Source organism: Myotis brandtii, unplaced genomic scaffold (assembly GCF_000412655.1).
Source record: "Myotis brandtii unplaced genomic scaffold, ASM41265v1 scaffold44, whole genome shotgun sequence".
Classification (NCBI taxonomy): domain Eukaryota; kingdom Metazoa; phylum Chordata; class Mammalia; order Chiroptera; family Vespertilionidae; genus Myotis; species Myotis brandtii.
Window position 1 is genome coordinate 1912995 of NW_005366833.1, and position 7893 is coordinate 1920887.

Sequence of the window (7893 nt, forward strand, 5' to 3'; positions counted from 1 at the left end):
TAAGTTTAAAAAATTTGGCTCTCAAAAGAAATTTCAATCGTTGTACTGTTGATATTTGGCTCTGTTGACTAATGAGTTTGCTGACCACTGTTATAATTCAATTGTCAAACAGTTTTTCCCACTTACATCAGATTGAAATGATCTTAAGAATCATGAACAAATAACTCATTCACGTCTCAATGCTACAGGGTCAGAGCTACTATTCCCCTTGTATACATATCTCAGGAAACCTGTTCAGAGAACGGAAGTAAAGTACTTGCCCAAGATCACTCTGGGAAGAACTAGAATTTGAACCTGGGCAGTCTGGCTCCAAATTCCGTGTTACTGAGCATGAGCATGTATGCAACCAAGAGCACCTCACTCAGGACTATTTCTTTCTAGAGTGTCCTGTTGATTTGTAAGTTGGCCAGTCGAGTCAACTTATTCCAGAATGAGGTAGTTTTTTACTTGTCCTAATGACACTATCCCACATAGCTTTATTGTGGAGATAGAGCCCTTTCTCCTGTCCCCATCTTAATTTTTTAAAAATGCTGCCAGAGTATCCTCAGCGGGTCCTTTCCTAGGAGGACGACAGTGCTTGGTGTTCCTACTGAGGACATATTGGACAAGTAGTGCAAAGGCCCTCTGATACTCTTTGGAAGCTATTGGTTTTCGGTGGGTGGTTCTCAAGCTCTCCTTTGCATCAGAATCCCCTGGAGAGCTTATAAGACACAATGCTGGGCCCCACCCCCTAGAAATTCTGATCCAGTGGGTATAGAGTGGGGCCCACATTTACATTTGTAATGAATTCCCAGATGATGCTGACACTCCTGGTCCCTGACCACACATTGAAACCACTGCAGGAAGGTTAGAAGGCTCAGATTCTACCGACCATGGAAGTGACTTTCATTTTCAGGGTTGGAGTACTGTAAATCATCCCCATAAGCCCTCCTGCCCATCACTGGATGGATATTGGTGATAAATGCCAGTCTTACAAAATATATCGGGTGACAGCCTGCCATAAAGCCTTTGTGCCCATTAGGTAGGGAAATTTTATCCAGATGCCTTAATCAGCATGCACCGAAAAATGTGGTTCTAAAATCTGCCTTGCTCTCTCATGTGTCCCATCTTTGATTGGCCCCATCACTTCCTCTACACCAGTAGTCCAAAAACGAGGCCAGATTCTTCTCCCCTGACATTTTGGCATCAAGCCCTGGCCTGTCTAAGCCCTCATCTCTCACTTGATCTAAATTTGTTTCCTGTCCGTCTGCCCCTAGGCTGCCACATTCTGTATCCAAATCAAGATGGTGATTCAAACAACCTAGTGCCAAGGATGGTATCACTTCCAGGTTTCCCACTGACTCTAGAATTGAGTCTAGTTTATGACCCAGTCCTCCCAACTCTCTCCTATTAATTACCCCCTGCCATCTGCCCTGGCTACACCAAGTTGCCCCGCTCACTTCCCAGGCCTGCACCCTCACTGTTGCTTTGTCTTGATTTGCTCATGTTACCCCTGTCCATTTACCTACCAGGAGTGGGCCCAGATGTCACCCCTTGAATGAGGCCCTCAGTTCCTATCTTGACCAGTTAGGTATGGTTTGGCTGTGTTTCCATGGTCTCTTGTGCCAATCATACAGCTGTCATGGTCTGAGATGCTCTTACCCACCGGTTTGCATCTCTCCCAATGGACATCCCCTAACATAGGGCCTGGAATTTATCTTTGTAATTCGGGCCCTGGTGTCTACGGCTAATGATTCTTTCAGCACTAGTGAGTATTCATGGATGCGCTAGTTGATTTGTTAGTTCATTAATAAGTCTGGTTTGAACTATAGACTTTCCCCAAGCATTCTTCCCAACTTTTGTGAACTTGAAACCAAGTGTGACAAGCCGTTTCACTAGCTCGAGTACTTTGAAAGAATCTAGGTGATAAAGGCCACTGTTCCAACCTATGCCTTTGAGGGTTCCTTCCCCTCATCTTTGTGACACCTTCTCATTTAAAAGTGTACTTCTTCCAAACTTATCTGTCAGAATGAGGGTGCCCGTGTGGGTATGTCGGCCTCATTTCCATGTGAGGAGAAAGGTTTGACACACAGGGAAAGTTAGAAGTGGCTGAATGGTAAAGTTAGAAATTGGATACGTGGGGCCCAGATTTTACTTCTGACATGTTTGAGCGCTCTTTGGTAATGTTGGCAACAATCTATTGGGCTTGAGTTGCATCACCACTGTAAGATCATCTGCAGAGGTGGAAGAGTTTCTGGCTTTGTCACATTGGAGTCTAAGTTCTTGGTGATTTGGGGGAAACTTCGTAAGGTGTAACCCAGGTAGCATGTGGGAACTCCAGCAACTTTGAGGTGCTGGCAGTCTCTTTTATGATTAAGTCTTCAGCTCTGGTCTGCTCACTTCTATCCAGTGCTTCTCTTCCACACTGTGTTTGAATCATTGATTTCTTAGGTTAACTTCCTCGCTAGATTAAATGCCAGAAAGGAAGGGACCAACCACCTGGTCACAGTGTCTCCATGCCTGGTGCCATATGATAGGTGCTCAGTAGATTAGAGGTAAAGTGGGCTCAAGCAGATGTACAAAGAAGGTCAGCACCACTCCACCACCTACTTAGTAAACCTACAGATCAGTTAATAACTCAGATCTTGGGAAGGCTTCTTAGGAGAATTAAAGATCAGAGGCAGTTTGTAAAAGAGGAACCCTATTTACTCATGGTATTTGGGTGAAGTATTAAGTTAAAACACATGAAGTAACTTGCAAAAGTTGTCTTTTGCCAAGGTTTCATCACCCCCTTTGCTTGGCAGCTTGCAAGACTCACTCCATCCCCCATATCACATCTAGGTACATAAAAGCTCCTAGCCAGCAAGGCCAACATGGATGACCCAAGTTAGTGGCAAGATGAACCATTCTAGCCCATGGTCCAATCTTTAGTGTCTGCCCCCAACAGTATCTCTTAAATATAAGGCCATGAATAACCCCGTCCCCCCCCCCCCATGTGGCATCTCTGAAATACAAAGTGGTCAAAGGATCCCTAAGCAGACATGAAGCCATTTTTCTAAAGTGGAATCTGTACTTTGTCCCCCAGCACCTAGCAGGCATCCTCTTGCTTAATTTAGAGCCCCAAATAGCCATCAGGCCCAGGCTTTCCTAGGGAACTTCACATGAAGGGGAAAGTGTGCTAACTTTAAGGTTTCACTTGCCATCTCATTAGATCCTGCAGTGCACCTAGCAGATCTAACCAGGTGGCATTAACAATATCCAGATTTTTTATTGCAAACCAACAGAAGAGCTTAGCAAAGAGATGCCGATTCAAACTGAAAAACGCACAGAGTGAAATCGAGATGATTTTCACTTCCGAAGCCAGATTTTCCTAGAGCTAAGGCATACTCTGCCTTGAAGTCCTATGAAAGGCTATCCTCGGGTCTCCTAGCTAAAAACTCTTTAGCCCTAACCGGTTTGGCTCAGTGGATAGAGCGTCGGCCTGTGGACTGAAGGGTCCCAGGTTCGATTCCAGTCAAGGGCATGTACCTTGGTTGCGGGCACATCCCCAGTGGGGGGTGTGCAGGAGGCAGCTGATCGATGTTTCTCTCTCATGGATGTTTCTAGCTCTCTATCCCTCTCCCTTCCTCTCTGTAAAAAATCAATAAAATATATTTAAAAAAACAAAACTCTTTAGCTGGGCAAAAGAAATTGCCTCCGGACCACTTACCTCTGCTCAACAGGTACATCTAATCCATCCCCTCTGCAGAAGAAGGTATTCTTGGACTCGTTGCCTTGAAAATAGTCACTGTGCTGTGGCCTAAGTACTGTTTTGAGATTAACTTGAAGTAGAAGGGAACATCCTAAGCAATTTTGAAGCTATCAACTAACCATCTGGAGAGCTAGAGAGCAGCTGCATCAGCCCACCAAGAAGCTCTCCTAAGGCAGGTACATTTATTATAAGCATCATCACAGACCTTATGATTGCCTGCTGGGGCACTTAATTTCTTTTCTTTTTTAAATATGTCTTTATTGATTTTAGGGAGAGAGAAAGGGAGATGGGGAGAGATAGAAACATCATTGGGAGAGAAACTTTGATTGGTTGCCTACTGCACACCCCCTACTGGGGATCGAGCCCACAACCCGGACATGTTCCCTCACCAGGAATCAAACCAGCAATCTCTTAGTACAGAGGATGACACTCAATCCACTGAGCCGCACCAGCTGGGCGCATTTAATTTCTTACAGGCTAATATGTGAAGGCAGCTTTCCAAAGAAAGGTCAGCATCCAGATTAAATTTAATTATGTATCAAAATCATATAGGTGACTGCCTACACTTGATCACTACTCCCTCTATTGCAGTGGTTCTCAACCTGTGGGTCTCGACCCCTTTGAGGGTCGAACGACCCTTTCACAGGAGTCGCCTAAGACCATCGGAAAACACATATATAATTACATATTGTTTTTGTGATTAATCACTATGCTTTAATTATGTTCAATTTGTAACAATGAAAATACATCCTGCATATCAGATATTTACATTACGATTCATAACAGTAGCAAAAGTACAGTTATGAAGTAGCAACAAAAATAATTTTATGGTTGGGGGTCACCACAACATGAGGAACTGTATTAAAGGGTCGCGGCATTAGGAAGGTTGAGAACCACTGCTCTATTGAGAAGGACAACTTTATTCACATTCTGTGAGTAATAGAAAATGGTCTAATAGTTAACGAGTATCTATATATTTATGCTGTGCTCTGAGTCTTCTGGATTTTGGATCAAAACCCAAAGCCATATGGCTGGGAGCTATCTGTTCCCTTGATCTTACAGCCGTGTTCTACTCTAGGAGCTCTTGTTACATCTTATCAATGTGATACTTCTCCAGAAACAGAGGGGCTTATAACTACTTTTCAAATTTTCTAGAATTATAAAAACTACTCAAGTGAAATCGAGTCTATGGCCATCCAATTGTATCAAAGGCAGAAACACTTCTAACAGACCTGCCATAATTAACATGTGCAGTTTTGTTGTCCCAAAGTCTTAACTGTTGGCAGCTCTACTGAACTTGGCTTTAGGTACCTTGTGACTCAGGCAATAAAACCAAAGAATCAAAATGACACAGGACAGGTGCATGGCTGAATGTCACATGAAGGTGGCCAATTTGGGGCGATTTGGGGAACAAAGCTGCTCAAGCTGTCTCTGCCAATACGGGCTTGCCTGACGACCCCCCACCCCCCCTTTAAAGAGCCCTGCTCAGGTCCTTGTGCTTTGGCCCAGATGAGAATTATGGCCATTGCCACACCTTCCCTTGGTGCTACCAGATGAACCAGGGTTACTTCCCTCTTGCCCTCTGGTCTCCTATCCCTCCAGGTCCATGACTACTGCCATTTCACCAACCCACCCCCCACAATAAGAAAAGTGCTGTGTACTTTTTTGCTTGTTGCTAGCCATATCTGAACAGCTCTCACAGAACCTTTGCTCTTCTGGGCTTTGGCCTTAACAAGTCTATGGTACCCAGATCCTAGTCTTGACTCCATAGGCTGGAGGAAAATGTCGTAGAATTCAAGGGATTTTGCAGTCAGGTATACTGCACCACTGAATTTTAACTCCTCTCCTTAGCCTGGCTTTACGTTCCTTGCCAGGGCCTTAGAGCACACCTTCCCTACCCTAGAGTATTTTAGACCAGCACCATAAGTGTATGTGTGCAGGTGAGTGTGTGTGTGTGTGTGTGTGTGTGTGTGTGTGTGTGTGTATTGGGTGGGGGGGAGGGTGCAGCAGGGAGGAAAGTGTAGAAGACCAGGGCCAGATGTCAGCCTACATGCCCTGGGACTTTGAACTTCAAACAGGAGCCAGTCTGGGTTGGCTTGGGGTCGGTACCTATGTCAGCACACTCCAAATTCCCACCAGGTCAGAAGGCTGTGCCCCCTTTCCTTTGAAGAATTTAAGTCTTGCGTGGGCTTCTCCACTGTTCATGGCATGTCACACATTTCATAAGTGACCTAGGGGAGCAAAGGGTCCTCACCTACCTCATACAGGTGAGCATATGGCTTCAAGTGACTGTTTCCAACAATGTAAGTACATTGCTAGCATTTTATAGGATCAAGTTAACCACCAGTGTAAAGGTATGTGTTAAATTAAGAGAATTCCACACAGCAAAGAGAACATGGAGTAAAAAATGAGTGCTTTCTCCCACCTTCCTGGACAGTTATCAGTAAGCTCTGGTATATTTTCTTAGTCTTAGAAATGGTGTGAAAAGTGGAACGCAAGCCATGGCACTATTCTGAAAAATGGCTTAATAAGTTAGTGCTGCTCATCCATTAATGATTAATGTTGGAATCTGAAAACTTGTGAGCAGCGCTTTTCAGGCTCTGGGGTTTGTTACAAGTCAGAGGCCATGTTCAGGGCACTCTCCGAGGAGGCCAGGCAGGGGAAAGCATTCGTGAGAACAGTGGGTCTCCGCCTGTGGGGTTTTTACATTCCCTTAAAGATAACACTCCTCAGGCTGCTCAATTGCGAGTCCGCAGAGCCATGTGACCAACCTAAACGTGACCCTGCGGCCAGCCAATCGCAGCGCGCAGACAAGTCCGTCCCAGCTTCACACACGCTCCGGGACAAATGGAACCAAAGGGCAGGGGGGCATTCGGAGACTTACAACCACCAAGTATTGCCGGAGAGAGGCTGTCTGACCACACACTTTCAAGTTCGCTCTCACTTCGGGAGACACGTGACTGCAGGCCGGCGGGTCTCCCCAGCCCCCAGGCACCCCGAGCTGGGGACTCTGAGATGGGCACTGAGGACGGGGCAGCGTTCTGTCCAACCCCCTGAAGCTGGCGAGCAAGCCCCCTCGGTGTCCCGCCAAGATCACTGCAGGGCTCCGATCGAGTCCCCTGAGAGGGGCTTCCTGTCTCTTGCCCAGGAAAGTGGTGCGTCCCCAGTCGGGAGAGTGGCTGAGCCAGGGCTCCCAGGCCCAGGGGGCAGACCCCGGGGCCCCGACAGCGGTCGCCACGGCCCTCCCCACAAGCCCCAGCCGCACACCAGCTCTCGCGCTATCCCCTTTGATCCATTGTTTAAGACGAAGGCTAATTGCAGTCACTAGATTAGGACTCAGTTCCTCTGGAGGAAATCTCGCCGGAATAAGGATCAGCAAACTAACCTGATTAAGTCTTTGTTCCACTCCCCTCCCCCGTTCAGCTCTACGGAAGACCCACGAGGTGTACAAGCGCCGCCACGGGCGGGGTGGGCAGGGGAGAGGGGAGCAACACCTAGAGGGGAGTCCAGTTTCAAGCCTCACTCGTCCTCTAACCTGCACTTCAGAGAGACAGCCCGGCGCCGGGGGAGTCAGTCCGGGTGCGCAGGCTGCACACACACTTCCAGCAGCTCCGGGGCGACTACGGGCTGCAGCCCACCGACCGTGCGCCCTGCTCAGCGCCACGGGGGTCTCACAGCCCCCGCTGACACCCGGGCCCCTCTCCCGGGTGCCGTGTCCCCAGAGACGCCCACCCTCACCCACCCCGTCCCTGAAGTCCACGGAGCGCGCCGGGGCTGCCGCGCACGTCTCCGGGCCCTCTGCCTCCTCTCTAACACTCCGCCTGGCAGGGGAGGCAGCACCATTGTTCAATGGCTCAGAAGCCCACATGCCCTCGCCCCCGCCAAGCGGGGCTGAAAAAGGAGGCGAAGCCGTGGGAGGGAGTGTAAGGGAATGAAGACTAGTTCAGGCAAGGCTTTAGGACACCCCAAACCCCGCTCTCGCCCTAGCCCGGCTCTCCGTGGCGGCTACGCTGACAGCTCAGAGGCGCCACCAGGGTGGGGAGGGGGGAAAGGCGAGGAGAGTGGAGAGGTGCCTCCTAGGAGGGGGGTGGGCAGGAGGAGACCCGAGCCTCGGGGCCCCTGGGCGGGGCTGGGTCCGGGCAGCCAGCGGAGGGGTGCATCCT